General features: G+C 39.6%; 1 protein-coding gene across 5 annotated transcripts in view; it reads left to right on the forward strand.

The window, feature by feature from the left end:
* The first annotated feature begins 11,492 nt into the window (after nt 1-11,492).
* The window catches only part of Fabp12 (fatty acid binding protein 12), a 59,387-nt gene continuing 44,287 nt past the window's right edge, over nt 11,493-26,592 (forward strand). For 3 of the 5 annotated variants that reach the window (XM_078016973.1, XM_078016974.1, XM_078016975.1), the window contains exons 1-2: nt 11,500-11,579; nt 24,636-24,735. The gene's annotated coding sequence lies outside the window, so the exon portion shown is untranslated. Of the gene's footprint in view, nt 11,580-24,635; nt 24,736-26,592 lie in introns of all 5 variants that reach the window. The other 2 variants (XM_078016972.1, XM_078016976.1) reach the window with 1 other exon arrangement.

The following is a 26,592-nucleotide window of genomic DNA, read 5'->3' on the forward strand; positions in this document are numbered from 1 at the left end:
AATATTTTCCTTAATAATAATTATTGTTATTCAATAATGTTTATCATTTATTGAGTACAATGTGCCGCTTATGCTAAGCACTTGATATTCATTATCATATTTAATTCTCACATAAATCCCTAGAGAAGTTGTCTTCCTCATTTTACTGAGGCACACGAGTGTTATATAATTAGCCCCATTTCCCTGCATGAGGTAATATGCTAAGTGATGAACTCCCGTAGAGATAAAGCTCAGTAGAGTCCACAGTCTGAATCCACTACTCAGTGGCCCTCACCCTGGCTGCACATTAGAATTGCCTGGGAGCTTTTAAAACATGCCATTGATGGGGTCCCATCTGAGCCAATCTGATTTCCTAGGTCTAGAGTATGGCCCAACTCTCTCTATATTTCTAAGTTTCTCAGAAGTTTTATCATTACTGTGATCAAAAGACCTGACAAAGACAATTTTAGAGGAGAAAAAGTTTATTTAGAGTTCACTGTTTTAGAGTCTCAGTCCATAGATAGCCAACTCCATAGCTTTGGGTCCAAGATGAGGCAGACTATCATGGCAGAAGGGCATGGTGGAAGAAAGCAGCTCAGAGCATGGCAACAAAGAAGCAGGAGAGCTCTGCTCAGTAATGACAAAAATATAAACCCCAAAGACTGCCCCCAGTGACTCAGTCCCTCCAGCCACTTCCCACCTCTCTACACTTGCTGCCCCATTTGTTCATATCAGTGGATCAATCCACTGATTAAAGTTCTCACAACTCAATTAGTTCATTTCTAAACTTTCTTGCATTATCTTACATATGCGTTTTTTGAGGGACCTTATATCAAAACCATAACGCCAGGTAAAATTACCAGGTAGCCAGGATTGAGAAGCATTTTGTTTCCCAGAAATAACTCATTTCTTACAAGTTGCCCACTTGCCCATTCACCCACTCATCCACATCCTCAGATCAGAGACTTTTGTGGCACAGTTTGAGATCTTAAAATCGAATATTACTTTGAGTGGGCCCTTTGCCACTTGGTAATCCTGCTTGGGAAATTATTGTTATTAGTCTTTTTTAGTTCCCAAAATTAACACTAGATGGCAAACGGCACATAGGAAATAATTTTATGTTCAGCATTTTCATTTTCAAAACATTTTGTGTTCCTCTCAAATAACCTCATGACTAAATACTTAGTTTAATAATATTGAGTGCTGGGGGTATAGCTCAGTGATCGTATGTGCTTAGAATGGGCAGGACCCTAGGTTCAATCCTACTCACTGCAAAAAAAAAAAAAAAAAATTAAAATCAAGGTAACTCTTTTTAAATTGTATTGTGGATTGACTCACATTCCCCTAAGCAGAGCTATATGTACCCTGCATGTGTTATGGCCTGGGTTTTGTCTCCTAGATTCAGTTAGTAAAAGTGGTTCATTAATCATAATGAAATGAAACATATATATAAAATGAAATATTTGTCTTTTTCTATTATACTTGAGGATATTTTTCCTCTAATATACTTCAACATTCCTGTTAAATAATTGATCCACTAAAAATAACATTAACCCAATATCTTGCTTACCTCTCAGGAAGTTTGTGGCATTTCTAGCAGTACAAGGCAGGGGGCACCAAGACACTACCGTGTGTCTGAGTTTCCTTTTCCTTTTCCTTAGAAGCTTCTTGAATGATGGAGATCTAGAGGTGCGGTATGTGAGGAACAAAGTGAGTATACAACACACTACTCATGTTGAGGGAAAGTATACCAACATTATTAGATTTAGTCTCATAACCCACAAGGTGCCTTCATATTTCAGACCTCCAGGTGGCCACAGCTTGTCCAGCCACCCGCGTTGGCATGCTCTGGCAGGCAGGGCCAGGTGCACCTGTGCAGCTGCTTGGGCTTTTCCAGGCTGCAACAGCACTCTCTGTTTTACATGTCTTTGATGTCCTTAGGTTTTCGAGTATTAAATCCTTCTTAGCACGTATTCAACTTTACACAAGATGACAGATAAGGTCTGAGAACACCGGTGCTCAAGGCATCTTTCTTCATGCAGACAAATATCACCGGCTTGCTAGCTGCTCCATTGTCTTAGAGTCCAGCCTCAATTTCTTCCTATGGATTACAAGGCCATTCAAGATTTGGTCTCCTCTCCAGCTCTGTCAGCACCCTCACCTAAATCTCACATATTCCACCCAGAATTCAGGCTTTCCTTGAGTTTCGGCAGTGCAACCTCTCCCCCACCCACAATTGTTTATTGGTGCATTATAGTTGTACACAATGGTGGGATTTGTTGTTACATGTAAGCACATGCACACAATATAACAATATAATTTGGCCAATATCACTCTCCACCACTTGCCCCTCCTTCTCCTCCCAGCTCCTGATTCCTTTCCTCTATTCTACTGATCTGTCTTCTTTTTTCATGACATCCCCCAACTTTCTTTTCCATTTTCTTTTCTAGTTTCCACATATGAGAAAAAAAAAATATGTGTGGCTTTTTTAACAACTTAATGGTCTCAAGTTCCATCTGTTTTCCTGAAAAAATGACATAATTTCATTTTTTTCTTTATGGTTGAATAAAATCTCATGTGTGTAAGTACCACATTTTCTTTATCCATTCACCCATTGATGGACACCTAGGCTGGTTCCATAGTTTGATATTTGTGAATTGAGTGCATCTTCTTCTATAAACGTTCATGGCAAGCAGTCTTTGGTTTGTTACTCTCTCCCACTTTCCATTGTGAACTCCATCCAAACTCAGGCTCAATCCACCTTCACATGTTTAACTTCTTCTATTTTCTACATATTTGGTTTTAGTTCATATGCAACTTCATCCAAATGAGCCTTTCCCCGACATTCAAGTGTGGGTTTATTTCCTCTCCTGAGTGTTCTGTGGTTTCTTCACTCAGAATACAGTAGATGGCCCTGGATTCCATACACAGTCCGCGCACACACGCACACACACACACACACACACACACACACACACACACACACACACACGGGCTCCAATACTTAGCATGCTGTGTCATGTCTGGAAGGATATGACCATAAACTCACGATGGCGGTTGTTACTACCCTCATCTGGCACAATGCTTGGCAAATACAAAATCTTCTGTAAGTGTTTGTTAAATAAGTGAACGAGAGCTCAATATCCAATAGCACCTTAAGCAATTTTGTACTCGAGTTTGAGAGCAGTAACTACATATACCTGCACATAACATATTGTCTAGAACATTGCAAACTGTTCCTTTCTCAGAAAAGCAAAGGGCCAGCCATCTAGTAATTGATTTGCTAAAAAACAAAATGAGCAAACCCTAGGGAACACCCCAAGACCTGATAGATTTAATTCAAAAGGGAAAGATAGATGGAAAAAGAAAACATGTGGAAATTTAAGTCTCTTCTGCCACAAAAGTGAAATGAATGAAACTTATGTGATCATGCAAAGTTTGTGTATATTGAGAAAGTACTTCACCACATTGAGAACTTCAGGTAATTTGAGCCCACTAAAAACAGATTTAGACCTTCCCAGAGAGCAATTTCCAGGGTGAGGATGAGTCTCCTTCCATTCCTGCTCCCTGTGCCTTCTCCCTCCATCACAAGTGAAGCCTGGGAGAAGAATAAACTTTACAGATAAGATTAACTAGATTACATTTCCTCAAAACCACATTAGAGTTGTAGATAAACCTCGGTACTGATGAGACCCTGAAGCTTGTATACTCTGCTCATCTATTTACTATGGGGCTCTTACTTTTTTCTTGGTTTAAAAATATTGAAAGACTTAAAAGTATAGCTCAGTGGTAGAGTGCTTGCCTAGCATGTGTGAAACCCTGAGCTTGATTCCCCACCACTGGCAAAAAGAAAGAAAAATCGAAAACCCAAAACAAAACAATAAACATGGAATTAAATAGAATTCTTTTTAATTCCTACCCTAGGTCAAGCCAAATTGGCAAAAATGAATTCTTGAAGAATATTATTATTATATTATTATTGTCAGTTTTTTGACCCTTCCCCAATTTTTATTGAATCTCATAACAACATAACATATAAGTCTGTAAAAAACCCATTTTGAAGTTAATAAAAGCAACAGCCTGCAGACCGCTGAAACATCTTACATCTCTGTGAGAATGTTTATTGTATAAGGTTTTAGTTGTCACTTCCTAGAATGTCTGATTTTAATATCAAAATTAACTGTTCTTGCAGGGCATGGTAGCACACACTTATAATTCCAGATGCTCCGGAGGCTGAGGCAGGAGGATCACAGGTTCAAAGCTAGTCTTAGCAATTTAGCGAGGCCCTAAACAACTTAGTGAGACCCTGTCTCAAAATAAAGAATAAAATGGGCTGGGGATGTGGCTCAGTAGTTAAGCATCCTTGGATTCAATGCCTAGAACCACACACACACACACACACACAATAATTGTTCTTAACCTGAATATTTCCTTAGATTTTGAGTGAGGGAATCAGTGGGAACAGGAACGTGTTAACATGATCTCACCTTATATTTATATAAAGAACCTCATTTTTACATTTTACAAAATTTGAAATTCTGTAGGTGGGCCCCAGTAATTCTAGTTTCATAAACTCTTCAGATGATTCAGATGCACACAAAAGTTTGGGAATCCCTCCTATCGACAGTAATTAAGCAATTGACAAGTTTTCTCATCAAACTTGGCCACTTACAAAGCTTAGAGGCAAATCTGTAGTTCAAGGAAGCAGTCATGTAGACCATTATGCTTTTACTTCTTTTACTATCTCCTGTGTTTTTAATCTTTGGTTTGTTTTGGCTTCTTTGACCTCACTTCCAATTTAAATTCTTGTCATATTACATAGCCACATAAGCCATCTTAAGTCTTTTTTGCAACATAGCAAGGAGCAAGTAGATAACCACACAAATATGTAAGTAATTATTACACACACACATTCTGTAGAGAAAAAAATTCTTGGCAATTGATACAGAGTAAACACATTTGGCTGACCAGGAGAAGGCTGTGTGTGTGTGTGTGTGTGTGTGTGTGTGTGTGTGTGTGTGTGAGAGAGAGAGAGAGAGAGAGAGCCATACACACACAAAGAGAGAGAGAGAAAGAAAATGCACAGGTGAACTCACTCTTGCTGGGAGTAAGAGAGGAAGAAGTCATGCATGTGGATTAGAGAACCATTGCACTTATTTCTCAGTGAGTGACTTTTTATATCAAACAGTAATGGAACCAAACTGGGAGTGAAGCACACACCTGTAACCCAGATACTTAGGAGGCCAAGGGAGGAAGATCTCAACTTTGTGGCTAGCATGGGCACCTTAGCAAGGGCCTTTTTCAAAATAAAAAATAAAAAGGGCTGGGGATGTAGTTCATGGATAAAGTCCCCCCTGGGTTCAATCCCCAGAACCACCACCACCAAAAAAATAAAATAAAATAAAACAAGTAATGCTACTTCTCTATTTCTCTTTATTGTACTCAGGGTACATGCACCAGGTGTAAAAGTCTCATCTAGATAGTGACGTGGATGCTTCAATGGGCTGTTATGGTTTGAATCTGGAATGTTTCCCAAAGGCTCATGTGTTGAAGGCTTGGTCCCAGGTGCAGCAATATTCAGATGTGGGGCTTTTGGCAAGTGAGTGGGTCATGAGACCTCTGACATCATCAATGGATTAACCCACTGAAGGAGTCATAGCGAAATGAACTGTTTGGAGGTGCTAGAAGCTGTAGGAGGTGGAATCTAGTTAGAGGGGGTGGATTCTTATTGGCATGCCCTGGAGGATATTTTGTCCCCAGACACTCCCTCCTTCATCCCCCTCTCTACTTCCAGGTGACCATGAAGTGAGCAACTCAGCTCAACCACACCATCTCGGCCATGATGCTCTGCCCCACCACAGGCCCACAGCAATGAAGCCAGGTGACCAGGAACTGAAATCTCTGAAACCATGAACCAAAATAAAATTTTTCTCCCTTAAATTGTTTTTCTCAGTTATTTTGTCATAATGATGTTAAGCTGACTAACACAATTGGATGCCACTTTTCTTCTTTTGTGTCCTCTCTTGCTTGGTTCCAACCATTGCTTACTGGCCAAGTCCCACAAAGTCATTCATTTTTAAGAGCTTTAGAACATGATCGTGTGAATTACTGGGAGTCAAGAGGACCTAGAGTTTCTTTTGAATGCTTCCCTAAAAGGAAATTCACTCTCTGTCCTCTATCCATATTACAACCACTCTGCCTGTGAAAAATCCCTCCAAATGGAGTTAAGGCTGAGAATACACCACAAAGGGACTATTTGTTCTCTTTATCTGATGACTGTCATGTGTTATGCTGAGAATACCAGATTTTTCTGGCTTGTTTTACCCTATGTTGGGTTTTGACTCTGTGGATACTTACTTGTTACATAACTGTTCTTCTCCTGAAACATAAGCAATGTTTGGACTTCATCCTACCAGAGGCAACTTTAGTAATTATATAAGAATCAGGACAACCTGCCCCTCAGAGCATTAATCTCCAGGATATATAAAGAACTCAAAAACTTTAACACCAAAAAATATTAAATAACCCAATCAATAAATGGGCAAAAGAACTGAACAGACACTGCACAGAAGAAATACAATCTGCCAAGAAATATATGAAAAAAAATGTTCAACATCTCTAGCAGTTAGAGAAACATAAAACTACACTGAGATTTTGTCTCACTCCAGTCAAATGGCAATTATCAAGATTATTGGTAACAATAAATATTGGTGAGGTGTGGGGGGAAAGGCACACTCATACATTGCTGGTGGGACTGCAAATTGGTGCAATCACTCTGGAAAGCAGTATGGAGATTACTCAGAAAACTTGGAATGGAAGCACCATTTGACCCAGTTATTCCACTCCTCAGTATATACCCAAGGGACTTAAAATAAGCATATTATAGTGACACGTGCACATCAATGTTTATAGCTGCTCAATTCACAATAGCTAAATTATGGACCCCACCTAGGTACCCTTCAACAGATGAATGGATGAAGAAAATGTGGTATAAAAATACACAATGAAATATTACTTAACCATAAAGAATAATGAAATTATTGCATTTTCCAATAAGTGGGTGGTACAGAGTACTATCATGCTAAGTGAAATAAGCCAATCCCCCCCCAAAAAAAAACAAAGGTCCAATGTTCTTTCTGATATGCAGATGCTAACACACAATAAGGGGGCAGGTAGGGAACAACAGAAGTACTTTAGATTAGACAAAGGTGAATGAAGGGAAGGGAGGGGGAATAAAAATAAGAAAGACAGTAGAATGAATCAGACATTACTTTCCTATGTTTATATATGAATACCTGAGCAGTGTAACCCCATATCATGTACAACCACAAGAACAGGAAGTTATATTCCATGTATGTATGATATGTCAAAATACATTCTACTTCATGTATAACTAAAAAGAACAAATAAAATTTTTCTTTTAAAAGAAATCAGGCCATTTTGATCCAGCTGAGAACCCAGGTGCCTGATAAATCCAGCTGGGAAATACTCTTCAGTGCTCTGTAACTGAACACAGTGTCCAGTCATTACTCAATTTTGAGTTATTAATAGGAGGGATCCACCTATAGACAAGGGAGGTCCTCAGTTTATCTGTAAGTATGGGCAGTTCATTACTAGAATTTGGGGATGGGAACACTGAGTGCTCGTCCTCCTGATAATTATAGCAAAGAGGAGCTAGCATTTAGTGAGTACCTGGTAGTTAATGTCCATCATTTAATTTAATTTGAAACGGTTGTGTATTCCTCCCTTCTTACCAATAAGGGTTCTAAATCAAGAGTGGATAAGGACACAAGTGGCCGTACCCATTCAAAGCAAATGCTTTCTCCTAACTACTGTGCCATCCTCTAGCATGGATTGGAGTGTGTGTGTGTGTGTGTGTGTGTGTGTGTGTGTGTGTGTGTGTGTTTGAAGGGAAAATAAGAAATGTATATCAACAACTATATGCCAAGAATATGAAGATAAGGAAAGTATATTGGAAGTATGACCAATAATGTGCTATGGAGATTTGGAGGGAAAACTCTCTGGAGGAACTGGAAAGCCATTGTTTAACTCCAATACTTGAGATCAAGTGTTGGGCTATGACTCAGACCCTGGGAAACAGATTGGGAATCCCAGTGGGTGAAGAAAGATGAGAGCACAGTTGGGATAGGAGACATGCTTTATTCAGACGTGGCAGCAACCCCCCATCCAGTACCCACTCCCCAGTCCTTCCAGAGGCTGATTTTATATGCAGGTCACACACAAAAAAGACACACTGCCAACAGATCACGTAAGTGAACTCATGCTCATAGGCAAAGGTTTCTGACCTTGAGTACATAAGCTGAATTGGGGTGTTCATGACCTGGACTGCATACTGAAAACATAGCCCGCTGGAAGCCTGGGCAAGGGAGCCTAACTCTAGCTGTCTTGGGCCTGCCCTACACCAAGGGGTCTCTGAAATAAAAGAGTTTAGTACAGATGAATTAAAAGAGAAAGCCAGAAAGAAAGAACTGGTCCTGGGACAAATTTACACAAACTACCAGCAACCAGGTAGCAGTTAGAAAAACGTCTACCAGACATGAAGCTAAGAGTATTTTTATAAACTTTGGGGATGGAAAGCATAAGTTGTTTACGTTGAACCTACACTGTCTACGGGAGGGGGCAGGATAACAGTAAAAGGGAGGGGAATTTTGGGACAGTCCACAAGGGGTAGTTGTTGCTCCTGACTGGCTGGGACTGTCCATCCAAAAGGGCTCAGTGGCCCTGGGGGAAAATATGCTCCTGGCAGGATCTTTTAAAAGTGGATCTATCTTCTCTAAGACAAGTTTATCAAGGAAGTTGCTAGGCATAAAATAAAATAGTAACAAAGCATTTTACCCCTATCGGAAACTGATATCTTGACCTCTCAAAATAGGCTGTTGGTTATCAGTTATAAGTAAGTACAACTGGTGAAGAAAAACTATGGTAGGTGCAGTGCAGAACTGCTTAGAATCAATTGGCAAACATTGTATGGAACCCATCACACACAAAAAATTAAGGAGGGAGAACCACCCTGTGATTTTAACAAAAATTGGATAAACACAGGTTAGGCTTCTCAATTTGTGATCATCAGGATTCCCCTGTTATATAATTCCCCTTTAAAATGAGTTAATTGAACAACAACTGGAGCTAATGACCAATCTCATGTGTTTGAGTGTTATATTATAACAGGGGAATCCTGATGATCACAAATTGAGAAGTCTAACCTGTGTTTATCCAATCTTTGTTAAAATATATATGGAAGGTGGAAGGTGACCCCACCTCATTACCTAGTAATTACCTGGGCAGTGCTACAACCCGAACAAACATTTATTCCAGCCAGAAGCAGTTCAAATGGCAAGATGACTCTTTCAATATTTACTATTCGTGTGTTACTATTAACACACAAAGAAACGTTAATAGATGTGAAGGATGGCTAGCACACTCCTGAGTCACTTGGTTAGTGGCAAATAATAGTAGAGAGAATATCATGATTGAAGAAATAGGTACTACAAAAATAAAAAACAAAATAATACTGTGGAACTTGACCCCTTTATGCTGCCATTAGATTCTACTCAGCAGGTTCTGCCACACAAAGCGCAGCTCACCTAGGTCCATTCCCACCCTTCCCTCCCAAAGTACAAATGGCCCCTTGAGAGGAATCTGCAGTCAGTGGAGGCTGCTTTGACGTCTGCCTGTATCCTCCAGTAGTGAAATTCAGGAGAGATGGCAAATAAGAAAATTTGAAAGATTTTGAATCTTCTAACAAATCAGATTTCATCCATTTCAGGTTTGTTTTTTCACCTGTGCATTAAGAAAACCAAGAAGACCAGTGGTTCCAAAGTAATTCAATTAAGCCCACCAGTGCCGAGTTGCTTCTTATTTTCTGGACCCTCATGGGGGCGGTAGAGTACACCAGTGAGGACTTGGGTGTCAAACGGTCCTGTGTACAATTCTCTGCTTACTTACTTCATTTGGCCAAGTGTTTCTGGAGCCCGAACATCAGGTGCTGGCTGCTGGGGTTACGGAGGTGAACAAGCAAATCCAGTCCCAGTTCTCATGAAATAAACACGTGGGTTTCAGGGGACAATTGAAAAAAAAATATCACAATGAAAATCGAAACGGGCCATGAGGTTCAGGGTCATTGCAGGGTCTGACTGACTGTGTGGTCAGGCTCAGTGAGGGGTTCTCTCATCTCTCACCATCTATGATCCTGGGCAAGTTTCTTCGTTTCCACAGAGTTGTTGGGACAATCCAGTTAAATAATAATTGCCTATCACTGAACTTGTAGTCTGGCATGTAGGAGGCACACAAAGAATGGTGACTGGTAATGTTTCAAGTTTCCCATTGACAGGAATTGTTTTGTTCACTCACTGCTGTATTCCTGGTGCCTACAGCCATGCCTGACACATGGCAGACTCTCCATACATATTTGTTGGATGGAAGATTTTAATGATAAAAAGAGTCATGATAGGAAAAACATTTTGTAAAAAGACAACAGCCAAAATAAAACTATACTTCAGGCGGGTGCGATAGCACATGCCTGTAATTCCAGTTACTCAGGAGGCTGAGGCAGGAGGATCACAAGTCTGAGGCCAGCCTCACCAACTTAGGGAGATGCTGTCTCACATTTTTTAAAAAAATATAAAAACAGGTTATGAATGTAGATCATTGGTAAAGGACAACTGAGTTCAATCCCCAATACCAGAAAAAAAAAGAAAAAAAATTAAACTATAAAGAAAACTTATACACTGTTTGATAACATCTTGTGTAAATTAAATATATGGAAGTATAACATTGCGGAGGAAGCCAAGCCAAAGACTGAGTTAGTTAATGCTCAGAAATTGTACTCAACTCATCTTCAAATAGAGTCAAGTACTTCTGTCTTTATCCACTAGAGGGAGTATAGTACTGAACATGTCAGACTTTGCCAAGCACATGTGACTCTCACTCAGCCCCTTTAAAATGAATTAATTGAACAACAACTGGAGCTAATGACCAATCCCATGTATTTGAGTGGGTTAAAAAGAGGTCTCAGATCAAAATAGGTGGTGGGCAAAAGAAGTGAATCAAAATGTGATTCCTACAAGTCTTTCAAACTTTGTACCAGAAGAATAAAAATCAAAGGAACAAAATCATTTTTATTTTATTTAACAGGAAAAAGAACAAAATTTAGTACAAACAAGGCAAAATATCTGCTTGTTTTTGAAATCTTTCTGCACTCACACTATGGAAACGTTATCACTTAATTGTTTCAAAATCAAAGTGTGCCAATTTGCATTTTTTTGGCACTGTTTTCTTGCATGCTTGATTGAGACAGTTGGAAGATCACAATATTTTGCTTTTCATTAAAGCCCATTTTTTTCTGTCTTATATTCTTGGACATATTTTGTAAAATATAAATGGCCACAATAAACCCTGGGTGGAACATATGTTGAAACAAGGAGACAAGAGGTATAAATAGATCAGTAATCTTCTCATAGAGCCTGAAAATCCTTTAACCTCAGGGGATTCTTGGTAAGTACTGCCTCTGCATAATGTGCGGGTAAAAATCTGGGATTCCTTCCTCAGGTGACTTTAATGTGACTTCCTGGAATTCTCAGGTACGATACACTATTGCTTAAATGCAGGTGGTTTTTATCATAATTAGACCAATTTTAGAAATGCCTTTGGGATTTATTTTATGGGAATAACATCACGTTGCATGGAACTGTTCATGTTTGGAGTTTCAGAGGCTCTCTATGCTATGCACAAAAGTCATGCTATGGTTCAAATAGTAAATTTGAGGAGGCACCTGTGTTTCAAGCCATCTGCCTCCCAAAAGACTAATTAGAGGAGACCAGTGAGAGCTAGCCCTCTCCTGGGGCACATGACTGTCTGCAGAGAGGAGAGAAGGCAGCCCGTCTTAGAAAGTACAGTTTGCAGAGAGAGAAGGGATGTTTGCTCCCAAGCAACCCAAAGAACCAGAGGGGCCAAGAAATCTTCCTAAGGCCTGGTGCTGCCCCCAGGAGAGGGAAACAAGGTCCCTTTCCCCTTAGAGGTCTGCTTGGTCAGGGGCTTCTTGATTGTCCCACTCTCCGTAGCAGGGGAAAGCAAACTGGACAACCTGGCATCTCAGAGACTGCCAGGGAAGGAGGCTCAGGGCTGTTTGTGGTTTCTGGAAGACCAAGGACATCAGATCCCTTGTGTCCTTGTCAGCCCAAGAGCTCTCTGCAAAGGAGAGGTGAGATTGAGAGCTATGAGCTTGCTGGGAATACCACAGCAAAGGGAGCATAGGGGTCCAGGCATCAGATGAAGGTCACATGAGTGTGCCAGCCGGGGACTGGTAGTGGAGGTGACCTTAGTTCACCTAGGAAGATGCAGCCCAAATGTAAAATGGAAAGGAGAGGCCAAATTCCTCATCCATAGACTAAATAAGGCTGGGTCTCAGGTAAGGAAAGGGTGCATAGGAGAGAGGTGGGTATGGGGCCCAAAGGAGAACCTTCCACAGGGAGAACTAGAAGCAGAGCCAAAGAAACGTGGAGAGTGAATTGTCCTTCAATCTAAATCCCATTGCTCTGGACAAGCAGTTGAAGAGTTTTGTAAGCCCTCTCTCCCCAGAGAGACAGTGTGGGTCTAACGCACCCTGGATGAAGACGGAGGCATGAAAGACGTAATGATCCCTGGACAAGGGAGAACTGAACAGCCCCTCTTGGGAATTTACATCTGAGCTGGGGCAGAGGTGGACATTTTTCATAATCACATAAATAAATGTAAACATATTTCTGAGATATCTACTTAAAAGAGGCATAAAAGATATAACAGGCTCCACGTGGCGTAAATCACTAGATAACAAGAATGCCAATAAAACAGCGGTGATATTTCTCTGTACCCCTAGACCCAGCTCTTCTGTGGGGCACACTCTGATCAGCCCACAAATGATCTTTCCTCTCTGGATTTCTCTTGCCAACATGTGTTCATACCACATCATTTTTCTCTCTAACACCTTCATGTACATTGTTTATGATGTCACTCAGGGCAAAGGCTTCAACTTATGTGCCTTTTTCTTTTTTAATTTCCCATTATTTGGGGGGAAGATACTAGTATGTGCTAGTATCTTACTATGTGCTTAGTAAATCCTTATTATTGATTATACTTGTCATCTGATTCCACTGGTAACTTCTCTATAGACACCATTTTGATAAGGGAAGTAGAATCTGATTCCTATTGTGAATTCCTGGTTCCTTGAGTTCAGGGCTTGGCACCAAGTACATACTTATGTTGAGGGGCCTGGAAAGGTTCTTACTGCTCCATAAACATCTACTTCATTCTTTGAGAATGACTAAGGCATGTGAGGAGAAGAGTTAACTAGGTGGTCCTGATAGTTAACAGCAGTTTCTAATCACGCTGGACAAACATCACTGTTCACTGATGGGAGTGGTAGCTCTGGTCAAGGGCACTAGCGAAGGCTTCATGGAGGAATTTAAAAAAAAAAAAAAAAACAGTAACAATTGGAGGTATAAAGAAAAGGTAGATAGAGACAAAGAGCTTCCCACTCTTGGTGTGGGAAGCAAGCCAGCCTGGAGATTTGATGAATGACAGGTGGTAGTAAAGAGAAACGAAGGAAGGTGAACAGATAATAGAAGGATAAGGACTTTACAATCCAAGATTTAATACTTAATATTTGAACATGATTCCTTTGGAATCTGAGAAGAGAAAACATACAAAGGGGCTCGTGAAACAGAGAAACAGTTTACTAACTTGGGAAACTAAGAAGATAAGGTAAATGTGTATGTGGGGGGCACAAAGGAATTCACTTAATTTGATAAAACTAGCATTGTAGAAGGTGATTCAAGTGGGGAGGATCTCCTGAAAACATTCTAATCTTGATAAAAGCAACTACAGATCAATAGAGATTGTTCTGTGGATCAGTATAGTCTGAGGAATTATGAACCATTCTAATATGGTCCTCCCACTGTTCTTGGAGGGAACAAAGCAACCAGAGGTAAAAGCCTAGAGAGGGGGTCAGAGGCCAGGTTTAAGGGCAGCTCTTGGAAATGCGATCCACATGTTCAAGGAAAAGGATGTAGGAACGGATGTGTAAACTTGGCAAAACTCGTAGATTTCCTCCCATCTGGTAAAACCCTTAGTAATCTTAATTGCAGTACAGATGACGAGAAGGAATAATTTAAAATGGACAGTTTTACACACAGACTAAAGTGCTGTGCTAGGGGAAGGTACTAATTATTTAAAAGTTATTAATAGGAAATGAAGCATGTTGGATCAAGCCTGCAATTCCCCATTACTTAGAAGGCTGAGGCAGGAGGATTTCAAGTTCAAGGTCAGCTTGAGAAACTTAGTGAGACGCTCTCTTAAAATTAAAAAATAAAAAGGTCTGGATATATAATTAGTGGAAAAGTTCCCCAGGGTTAAATCCCTAGTATTGCAAATATATATATATATATATGTATATATACATATATATATACATATGTATGTGTATGTATATATATATATATAAATATACATATATGTATGTGTGTGTATACACACACACACACACACACACACACACACACAAATATATTTTACCAGATGATGGAGAGGGCAAAAATAGTAAGAAAATACCAGGTGAAAGTCGCTTTATGCCTTTGAAGAGGGTTATTTTAATAGAATTTATACGGCACAGCTAACTTACCTTTGCTCCTTTATAATGTCCATTTAAAAAAATTGTTTTAGTTGTAGATGGACATAATATCTTTATTTATTTATTTTTATGTGGTGCTGAGGATCAAACCCAGGGCCTCAAGTATGCAAGGCAAGTGCTCTACCACTGAGCTATAACCCAAGCCCTAAAATGTCCATATTTTGATACTGGGGATTGAACCCAGGGGAGCTTTACTACTGAGCTACATTCCCAGCCCTTTTTATTTTTTTATTTTGAGACAGGGTCTTATCATGTTACTGAGAGTCTCACAAAGTTGCTGAGGCTGGCCTTGAAGTTAAGAACCCCCTGCCTCGGCCTTCCGATTTGCTGGGATTACAGACGATGGGGAAGGTGTTTTTTAAAGAACTGCTCTCAAACAAACTTGGTCAGCACTAGAACAGTCCCAGATGTGGTTTGTGGACCAGTTTTTTCCTAAATTCTGAGTGTATGGGAGTAACATTTGTGTGTGTAGATAAAATATTTGTTTAAGATAATAGTATGTATTAATGTCACCTGGTCTTCTCTGTGATATGAAAATCTCCCTCTGCCTTTCTCTTATGAAGAGACATAGGATGGCCTTCCGCATCCACACAGATCAACCAGGAACATCCCCTCACCTCAAGATCCTTCATTTAATCACACCTGCAAAGACCCTTTCTCCTGACCCATGGTGTGTGTGTGTGTGTGTGTGTGTGTGTGTGTTTAAGTAGTCTTTTGCCATTCAGTTACTATTCAGTTGACCAAGTCTCCTTGAAGAGATCCACTTCCTAGAAGTAGAAAAGAGCAACCCCCAGCTGTGATACCGTCTGGTGACTGCTGACCATCTGGGTGCCTCAATCCATCACCTTGGGCTTGTCCCTCATCCCTCTTGCTGTGCTGCCAGCACCTATTTGGTGACCTGAAGCCATAACTGTCATTGCTAACTCTTAAATCAGCAGCCAAACCAGAAAACATCAGCTTGCAAATTTCAAACTCCACAGCAGCCCAGAGCCCCGCCCCGATAGTCCTTTCATGTTATGAGTGGATTTCTGTGGGTGCTGGACTCTTGACCTCTGAGACTTTCTACTGCAGGAAAGTCTGCAGAGACAGGATTTCAGGAGCCTTCCCCAGGAGAAGCCAGCTCTCCTTCTTTAGTAAACAATTGTTCTTATCTTCTGCCGTGGATGGCTATTTACCAAGCAAGATTTTCACTAACTTCACTCAGAGGAAACAAGAGTTCATCTGCCGGAACCTATGAAAATGAACTTTGTCAATATTGCAAAATTCAGTATGTGAACTCCGTAGCTTGGCCTTGGGATTATGATGATGATGAAAGACTCAACCTCCATTGAAGTCAATTGTAGAGTGAGTTCCATCATAAACATGCTCAGTCCAAAGTAAAGTTCAGGTAATAGAAGGGCTGGGCTGCATTTGACATATCTATCTATGGAGAGCCCAGATGCACCCAGCTTCTGAAGCTCCAAAGACTAAGTCTAACTAAGATTACTCCCTTCTTCTAGCAATGTGTATCTCATACGAATGGCCTGAAATGATGCTGTATCAACATACAACTGTGGCATTGTTTATATATTGAAAAATATCTATACAGTGGGTATTTTGCATGTGAATAATTTTAACAAGATGATGGATTTCTTAGGCTAATTTTTTTTTTTAATCAAGAGTACACAGATTTTATTTTGGCTTGCTTACATAGTCCCCAGTTTAGTTCATCATTTCAAACTCAACCCCATTTACTTTGCTATTTGGCAAAATATGGTAGCGTGTGCTCTGGATTGAAAGTAAAGTCACTTGTTTTATTGTCTCACCTTTAGAGAGTAATTCCCAACTCCAGAAAATTCACAAACTTTCTTTTTTTTTTTCTGCAAATAGGAAAAATCATGGCTACATGAAGTGCATAGAGTTATTTGAAAGAAAAGAGCAAGATTCGTTCTGAAAAGAGCAAGGATTTGATTCAAGATATTACTATTTTTTAAACTACAGTATTCTAAATAAAAGATAATGAAATAACATATTTTCACTGTACGGATAAGGAAATGTCCACCTATGGGAGAAAACATACGGAAAATTTTATAGTCTTCAAAATAATTTAACAATACTTTTTCCAAGAACTTCTAACCTCATGTTAGGAAAAATTAATAAGCAAAAGGGATTTATTTGCTTTTGAAAGTAAAACACTATTGGTTGGTTCATTTTTCTCCTCCTAATCCCATGTTAAGTAAAAGGATCAAGAGTCTTTATTGCTCCCTTGGCTCTGCTCCCTCCCCTCCACATTCAATTTCATCTCTTTCCCCTTCATTCTACACTGACAAGTTATTTGTATTTCAGAGGAGAGTTTAAGAACTTGATTCCGGGTTAGGTGTCTGTGTTCAATTTCTGAACCAATCCTTCTTAATTAGAGGCCCTCAGGACATTTCCTAATCTCCCTTTATTTCTGTGTTCTGCTCTGTAGAGAGAATACCCTATACGGTTATAGTGTGGATTAGTGTTTGATTCATTGAAAGCTCTCAATAAATCTTAGCTGGTAATATTATTTTCTTTTAATATATGACAGATTTTCTTGTCTTAGACCAATTTGTATTTGTCTTCTCTTTCCTATTAAATTGTGAGCTCCTGAAGATAGATTCTTTTTTATATCTCTTTTTTTAATATTCTCTTTTATATCTCTCCCAAGTATCTAGCACAGTGCATTTTGCGTAGTAGATACCTAATAAGAATTTAAGGAATCAGATGATCTCAGGCGTTTGACATATCTGTGAACATAATCCTATGAGGTGTTAAATAAATATTATATGAGGCCATTGTTTTAGACTCTGCTCCTGGACTGGGCCCCAGGCTAAAAGTCAAAATGGAGTCACTCACTCATGCTAAGTTGTCACCAGCCTGAAACTAAGGTATTGATCTGAGTTTTGAGAAAACAAGATTAGAGGAATAACAGCCAAATTTCCCAGACAGGACAGTTTCAATTGGCATCATAATAACAGTCCCTCGGCTTTCATCCTTACTCAGAAGTAACGTGATGTTAGACCAATCTGTCTTTTATTCTTTTGTTTCTGCCTTCTTACCCTTTCTCTGTGAAACAAACCCACTCAGCCCATTAGAACACTAATTCTATTTTGTGGAATGAAACGTTGCCTGATTCTCAAATTGAAAATAAAGCCCATTAAGATTTTTAAATGGTTGTGATTTTGTCCTTCACCAGAGATTTCAAAGTACCAATCAGACATGTGGTATAGTGCAAAAAGCTGTTGAAACATTATCTTACAGATCACACTTGAATAATTTCTTCTCTCTTGTTTGCAGGCTCAGCCCTAATCCTGGCTCAACCTTGGTCACTTCTCTGGTATTTAGGTTCTGGTTTCCAGACACAGCCCATGAGCTCAGAAATCTTGCCCATCCCACTGACAACAGAGCTGATATCCCCTTGGGGCTTACGCTGGGCCCTGTCTTCCCATGTTCTTCACACATTTATGAAAGACTCCCAACCAGCCTTCTGCTTTGATTCATATAGATGAACAATTATAACCTCTCAACTTTCCGAGAAACTTGTTTCTGCCCAAAGTTCAGGGGGAAGTACAAAGTTTAAATCTGATGAGTCCCGTTCTATGTCTCAACATAAGCAAGGAATAATAATGCTGTTAAACAAGATTAAAAGTTCTCTTAGCTTCCCATTTTAAATAGTAACCTTTGCTTAAAAACTTTATTTTTTAAATGTTCTCCTCTGGAAGCATCTAACTGAAAACTTGGAATAGTTGGAGCAGTTGAGGCAGGTCATGTGTTATAACAATAGATTTTCTGAGAGACCCTTGGGTCTAAGAACTATCAATTCCCTTATTTAAGATCAAGCTAAGTCTGGTTCTGAGTTTTATTTCCTCAGGGTACTAAGAAATTCAAACTCAAATTGTAGGAAACTCCTTCCCCTTCATGTGGCTCACATTAGACTCTTGAAAGCAGGAGGGTGTTTCCATAATTAAGGATGTTAGGAGATAGGCATTTGTGATCATGGTCAAAGTCCTTCCTGTCTCAGTCTTGTGGGTGGCCCACGTTTGGCCTCTGTACACTAAGCAAAGGCTTCTGAGCCTTTCAGAGTTGGCTCGACTTCCTGCCTGAATTCAGCCTTCATTGCTTTCCTGTGGACTCCTGTTAGAGTTCAGCATTTCTACCTGTCAAGACTCCAGGCCTTTCTCACTCTTGAAAACCCCTTCTCCCACCTCTCCCGAATTTGTCCTCTTGCCTTGGTCCTAGAGGTTTGCTCCAAGATATCTGCCAGGTCCTCCCCAAAAAACCTGCTCTTTCCCCAGGAAGTAAGAGAAGGCTCCATTACAAAACTACTTGGATCAAAATATTACAGAGAACAACAAAGAAAAAATGTTTCCAGTCCGTGCTGAGCCTTAAACAGTAGGAAGAATAGAATAGAATGTAACATCTTTATCAGCTGTTCTGTAGTGCCATTCATGGAGGTCCCTAACCTCAGCACACCTTCTCTTACTGGACAAACTGAGAAATATGGACAGGAATGCTGTCTCAAGGGAACAGTTGGAAAGGATGGGCAGAAGCCAGGCTTATGCTGGTGTGTGCTGAGAAGCTGACAGCATTTTGGTTTTGGGAGGACAATGGAAACCTCTGAGAGGCTGTGGCCAATACCTGAATTCTCAACAGAAAGTATGTGCTTCCTTCATTTAGGGTGTCTAAAAACATTCAGGGAGACTAGATGCTGGTCTCTCTTTACTTTTTTTTGTGTATGTATGTAATTATGTGTAATGTATGTAATTTAACTGACACATTGAATTATTTGTCTATTTTGTATTGCTGAGAACCAAAAAAATCCCATAAGTAGATAACCGGCCTTTTGAACGAAAAGAACAGTTCCCCTTAATGGACTGACTTTGTTGACAGTGTTTTCAGAGCAAAGATTTTATATACAATATAACTTCACTATTTTGTCTAGTGTACAGAAATTTCTATAAATTTCATATAAATGAAACTAGAGATTTTCTAAACATACATGATTAAATCAATAATTAAATCAATTTTTTCGTTTTTTTTTTGAGAGAGAGAGAGAGAGAGAATTTTTAATTTTTTTTTTTTTTTTTTTTTTTAGATTTTGGCGGACACAACATCTGTGTTTGTATGTGGTGCTGAGGATCGAACCCGGGCCGCACGCATGCCAGGCGAGCAAGCTACCGCTTGAGCCACATTCCCAGCCCTCGGTTTTTTAAATTATAGTTTTTAATTTATTCTAATGAGTTGTACATGACAGTAGAATGCATTTTGACACATTGAACATTGGTTTTAATTTTGATTAGCAGTAATGCATTGGACAAAGGAGCACCAAACTTCAGGTTCTTAAATTTTTTTTTCCTTAAAAAAGAAAGCATATATAATGACAGATATTAAGCATATGTAAATATTACTGGTGATTTGAGTTAATTCAGTTAAAACACATAAAATAGAGGCTTCTAGATTTTTCATTAGGAATGGAAACCCATTTTTAGGCCCTTGCTGGTGGAAATATGTTAAAAGCTTTGACTTCACATCATCAAAGAAATTTTCCAAGAAATTCCTCTTCCAAACTTTTGTTGGTCAAAGTCATTTTGATTATATTAAACTAAAGATAATTCAACCAAAATGTACTTATGAATACTACCATTAATAATATTAATAACATGCTTAAATTCATTATAGTAGTAACATGAGAATAAGAATACAATTTTGCATATGAAAGAAGCTTAGCATGTGCCAAAGAGGAATCAAGGAATTATTGGATCCAAATGACATTTGCTTCTTAAAATTTAATTGTCCCTAATATTTGAACATATTTATGCTTTTAGAGAATTTTTATTTTGTGATTTAGATTTTTCAATCTAACTATTCTGTATCATGGTTGAAAAACTTAGGAAATTTTAAAAGTCAAAAATACATACTTTTCATTGGAAACTTTTCCCTAGAGATTTTCCCCCTCTTCTCTGTTTAGTAAAGAGTCTTCAGTGGTGTGAACCATAGAATACAATCTATTTACAACTTATTTTATTCATTGCTAAAAGAGGAATCTAGAAACAGTAAAATAAGCCTATGAATCTGCTGAGATAACATTTGTTTTCTTAGAGTTTCACTGAAGAATAATTTAGACTGAAAGAAGGTATTCTTTATGCTAAATATTGTATTTTGTTAAAAATAAAATGGCGATTGGACACCAAAACAGAAACTTGAAGGGAATAAGAGTGTCAGACCCTAAATTGAAAATCAGATAAATCTTTTGTCTTAGTGATAGGGGACAGACAATGAGAGTGGTGGGAACATGAAGTTAAGGGAATAATTTTATAAAATGGGGCCATTGTGTTGACCCCCACATGCTTTCTTTTCCAAGAAGCAATTTACCTGCAGCCCTGCCTGGCCTAAGTGGACAGGATATGTGCCATTGCTCAGCAAACTACCTGTTATCTACAGGAGAAATGCAGGCCCCAAATAATGTTGGTAAGAGGAACCCAAGTCACCCTGAAGGGGAAGACTTTTGTGTGAACCTTTTCACAGACCAGATCCCGGAATCCAGGGAGAAAAGGATAACTGTAAAATCTACACAAACAGGTTCTAATTAGAACCAGTCAGCATGGGCCAAAGTAACCTGGAATAGTCATGGCCCTGGGGACTTGAAAATCTGATGTCATCTGCTGTCAGTAAAGTCAAGGGGTGGATCTGGGTGGGACTCTCTGGAAAATTCCCTAGGACACCAATAAAACTGGAGTACAGGAGAGACACGCGGTCCTTCTTCTCTCTGAGAGGACCCACTCTTTCCCCTGAGAGTGTCTCTTTTCCCTTTTGCGATCCATTCAATGAACTCCAAGAGACAAGTCTGAAATCTTTCTGACTTGAAGACAAGAATTGGGGCTTCATGCTGCCTCAGTTTCTTAGAAAGTTCCAGCTCTGTAATATTAGAAAAATGTTTATTTATATTCTATGTAAATTGCTTATTTATATTCTATGTACATTTCTTTTTCCCCCTTCTATTATTTCCTAAAAGTCTGCAGACTCCTTGAAATGAGGACTTTAGCTCACTTTATGTAATCACAAAATAATTAACATGGAGCGAGCAAGTAATTCATGCTTAATAATTATTGTTGATTCATGTTTTTAATGCTGTAAGCCTATATTTCCCTATCTTCTGTTGAGAATTAGGCTTTCTAGAAGGAATCTCACAAGGCAATAGCTCATAAACAAATACCTTTGAAAATTTATCTAGTATATTCTTTTATTGGGAATTTATAGTTTCTTCGACTATTATTAAATTAGGGCTGAAAAGTCCCATGTTTAAAAAGTTAGCTTTGTTTAACCTGATGTTTCCCAAATTAATTTTTATTATAAAACCATGATTTTGTATAACAATTCAACCTGCCATGGGGCTATTGGGAAATCTAGTAAAATAAATAACTAAGGGCTTCCAGCTTCTAAACCAAGTCTGCAGTGCAACACCCCAGACTGTGATTCTGACTTGATCAAAATTTTAAAGTAATTCATGCAAATGCTGAGACTAAGAATTAAAACAGAATTTTGTAGTTATTCCTGTTTACTGTTTTAGCTCAAAGAATGTAATTAAGACCTACAGTACACTTGAAAGACTTCTAAAAGAAAATACGTATAGTAACTAAATCTACTAATGTACTTAAAGGCCAAGATGTATTTCTTTAACTAATGCATTTAGTCAAAATTATACAACCTATTTTTGGGATATTTGTGGGAATACCTCCATTGAAATATCTCTTTGCTTTCACCTCCCAGTCCAAAAATAAAATCGTAGTTCTCTGCTCATCAATATCATACAGTTCCCAGATGATTATGTCAGGCCATAGCTGGTCAGTTTGTCTATCATTCCTTATCCAACATTCCCTATTCCTTTTTCTATTCGTTTGGCATGGAAATTTTTGAGTGTGTGCATTTTTTTTACCTTCTTCTCAGATGTAATTTAATTTGCCTAGAATAGGTAATTCTATGATGTAATTAGGGTCACCTAATGTTTTACAAACATCATCCCAAGCATATTGCATTTAGAGCAAGGTATAATTTGAGTTATTAGCCAACACTTAGACACATCTGGGGTCAAGGGCTCCTACAGGCACTCCAGTGCTCTCTGACACACATGAGCTAACTGGACCAGCCCTCAGCCCAGTGTCCTCGCCCGCCTCCCCACCAGGTGTCCCTGAATAGCCCTATGCTTATAAAACTTATGTTTCCAGTCAAGAGATAGCACATATACCAGTAACTAATTTTTGAAATTTAATAAACAACATTGGTCATACAGAATTTTTTTTTTAAATCACTATAGTGAGCAGACTTTTGAAAATATGACAGGTTTAAGAATTTTTACAGGAAAATAGGAGGTGAGCTTTCAAATTGAGGTGATCTTCTCAAACCTAGAATAAATGCTTTCTGTAAACTCACCATGTTGCCTTGTATTTGTTAGCTGTTTCATTGAATCCCAAGCAGTGACTCTAAATAACCACAGCATTTTGCCAATGATGTTTACAAGGACCGAAAATAGAAAAACACATGATACTTTGAAAAAGGTTTAGATTCAAGTTTAGCCTCTGCCAGTTACTAGTTATGGACTTTTGTCTCTCCAAAAAGTAAGTTTCTTCATCTCTAAAAAGGAAATAACCTTCTCTCTCTCTCTCTCTCTCTCTCTCTCTCTCTCTCTCTCTCTCTCACACACACACACACACACACACACACACACACACACACAAAACCACAAGATAGATATTTAAGAGCACTTTGTAATAGTAAAAAGAAAATGGTGATTACCTGGATGGAATGTTTCTTAGGCTAACAGGCATTGCTAGATTTTTGTTTCACTTTTTAAGTCAAGGGTCAAAAAAGACATTTTAATTCCACAAACTCCTGGAAATAAATTGAGGCCTCTGTATGAGCCTAGTCTAGAACTGCCTCTTCAGTCTGGGGCAGGCATGGGCTGTATTTCGGCCCCTTGGTGGGGGAAATAGAGTCTGAGGGAGGTGTAACCATCGATCTTCATTCTTTTTTTTACACCAAAGAGAAAATGAACTACTCAGCAGAACTACTAGGTCACCTACTTTCTCCAGAACCCTGCATGCTACTCCTCTTCTGGATGCCAGCTCCTGTGGCCCCAGGGTTTATGGCTCAGCATCTCTCTTTGACTTCATCACTGCTTAATCTGGCTACACCAGACACTCACCAGAAACCATAAAAACCTGTTTGACAACTATCTTGGTTTTTACCCAAAACCTCTTTTGTTAAATCAGTATTTTATACAGATTTTGTGTACAGTACATACCAACAGGGGAACAAAGTCCTTCCTGCAACCACAATTTTTGCCCATGGCTTCAGGGTGACTAATACCGATTTAACTTCTGGAACTTAAATTTGGGTCAGTGTAGCCCTTAGATTATTGCCCCAGTTATGAAATATTTTCATATCCACTATCATCCCTTGATTTTTCTCAGGAAGAGTGGGAAGCAATCACTCTGCTTGAAAGACCTGGAACAGAGAACAGCTAAGACTTGCTTAAGATTTCACAACGACTGAAAGAAGACTGGGATAGGGAAGAAAAAAAATTCTGGAAATTTCCACCAAACTTCATTACTTGGGAAGGAGAACGAAATGTTCTTAGAAAAGACATAGGATCCAAACGTGGAGCAAGATGAGGAAACTTGTGTATTGGGAAGGCGACCAAGGCTCTGTTCCTGCCTCAGCTCAGTGACACCCACAGCAGTGTGGCTCTTCCAAACCACAATGACACCCTGCGTGGGTTCATCAAGGAGAGCTGCTATTGTCTCTCTCCTTAAGGCCTTGAAGCAGCACAGCACAAGGATTAGGAGTACCGACTTTAATGTCACAGTGTCCTGTCCTAGCTTTGCCCCCTCTTGGCAAACTCACCTAAGTCTATTTCCATAAAATCGAGACAATGATATCTCAATTCTTTTATTACATTATTATTTGTTATTAGATTGCTGAAGAGAATAAATGAAATGATGACCTTAAAAATGGACACAGGATTTCATGAGGAACAAGGAAAAAATGGAAGATAGGACAAAGGAATTTACAAGGTACTACGTGGATGGTTTGGACTTGAAAGGCCACGTCCTCTAGTTGAATACAGTTCACAGAGGTGTTTTGCTTGGCTCATGGGGAAGGCACGTCCAGTATCTAGGATGTAAAAATCACTTATCTGAGGCATATGAAGCAGGGCTAGAAGTGCCCTGAATATGGATTAAAGGTGGACTTGTTTTTGTTGGGGTTTCATTCTTTCTCATGAGCTTGGAGGTAGAGTGGGTCTCTCTAAATCCTGTCCCCTCAACACAGGTGAGGTACCAGGACTGTGGAGAAGAGGAGTGAGTGAGTGCTGAGTGGGGAGAGAGTGGGGAACTAATGTCCAGTGGGTTATTTTGTTCATTTGGTTGAGTTGACATTCCTTATTGCCTTTGTTTCATAGGACCAGGAAACACTGCTAAAGTCAGACGTAAATACAGCTGAGGGTGTGATGAGAAACAGTGTGACTGGGAAAATGTTTTTTTTATGAATATTTTTTCCTCAAAGTGAATTCAAGAAAAAAAGTCTTGGCTGGGGAGGGAGGGAAGAGGAAAAGGGAGAAAAACAAAGATTTGCTATTTTCCCATATAGTGATGCCTGAACCTTACATTCCATCCAAGAATTGTTTGAACCTTGTGGGAGTCCTCTCGCTTGTGAATTAAGGTTTGGTAGTTCAGAAATTAAGTGCTTCCTCCTGGACTAGACTGCAGAGGTTAATCACTTCTCCTGCATACATTTTCGAGTACTCAGGGGCTTAAGCCTCTCCAAAGTTCAGGGAGCAATAATGTTGCAATGTCCACCCAGACCCTTCCAGAACTCCCAAGAACAGAGCAACAGGCACTGAAATGTCTGCAAAGTACAGCCTCTGGTACCAGGGAAGACTTGCCTTGTAAGTCTCAGAAAAGGGGGAAGGGGTCAAGGGTCCCCTATACTACATTTATTATTTGCAGAAAGCGAGGCACATGGCAAGGGAATAGGGCTACATGGCAAGAGCACTCCATAGCCAGGCACGGTCCTGCACACCTAAAATCCCAGACATTCCGTAGGCTGAAACAGGAGGATCGCAAGTTTGAGGCCAGATTGGCAATTTAGCAAGAACTTGTCTGAAAAAAAAAGAAAAAGAAGTTAAAGGCTGATAATGTAGCTCAGTGGCAATGTGTTCCTGGGTTCAAACTCCAGTAATGATGGGGTGGCGTGGGGAGAGCTCCATTTCATTACCTCACTTTTGACTTCATTTGAACCAGACCCCTTATTATTGCCTAGGAAAGGAAGTGAGGTCTAGATTCACATGAAAAGAACCTAGAGGCTATGGTTTATGGATCCCATATTTGGTCAGCAGCCAGCAGGGCATTTCCCAGGACACTAGTTTCCAAGGTCATAAAACATCACTGAGAGTGCGACAGGATGGAGAGAATTCCTTTGGGGGCGGGGAGTGCTAAGTACTAAAAGGAATATTTTGATAAACTGCTTTAATAGATGGAATTTGGGGGTAAGACTCCAAAAGGGAATGCTCAAAGAAAAAGATAAGGTGGCTAACCTGGTGGTTCCCAAGGAGAAAGGCCTTTGCAAGCCAAGTTTGTGTTTGGTTGTGAAAAGTCTGCAAGTTTGCAGTCAGAGCAACTTGGTCAAGGCTTTAGAGAACCGCCCCTTCCACTACAGGCCAGAAGTACCTTGGCACGTGATTGTTGAGGGCATCTGAGGCTTGGCCAACACTGCCTTCATCTGGAGCAGGCTCAGGGCACAGCTGACCTGAAGGGAGAGAGGGCAGGCCCCAGCCACGTGGTACACAAAAGGTAGAGGAGTTGGGTCCTGCAGATGTAGACCACTTCCTGATGTCTGCTGTTATCTTCCTAGAGCTGCAGATAGCACCCATG

The sequence above is a fragment of the Ictidomys tridecemlineatus genome, chromosome 7, assembly GCF_052094955.1.
Source record: "Ictidomys tridecemlineatus isolate mIctTri1 chromosome 7, mIctTri1.hap1, whole genome shotgun sequence".
Classification (NCBI taxonomy): Eukaryota; Metazoa; Chordata; class Mammalia; order Rodentia; family Sciuridae; genus Ictidomys; species Ictidomys tridecemlineatus.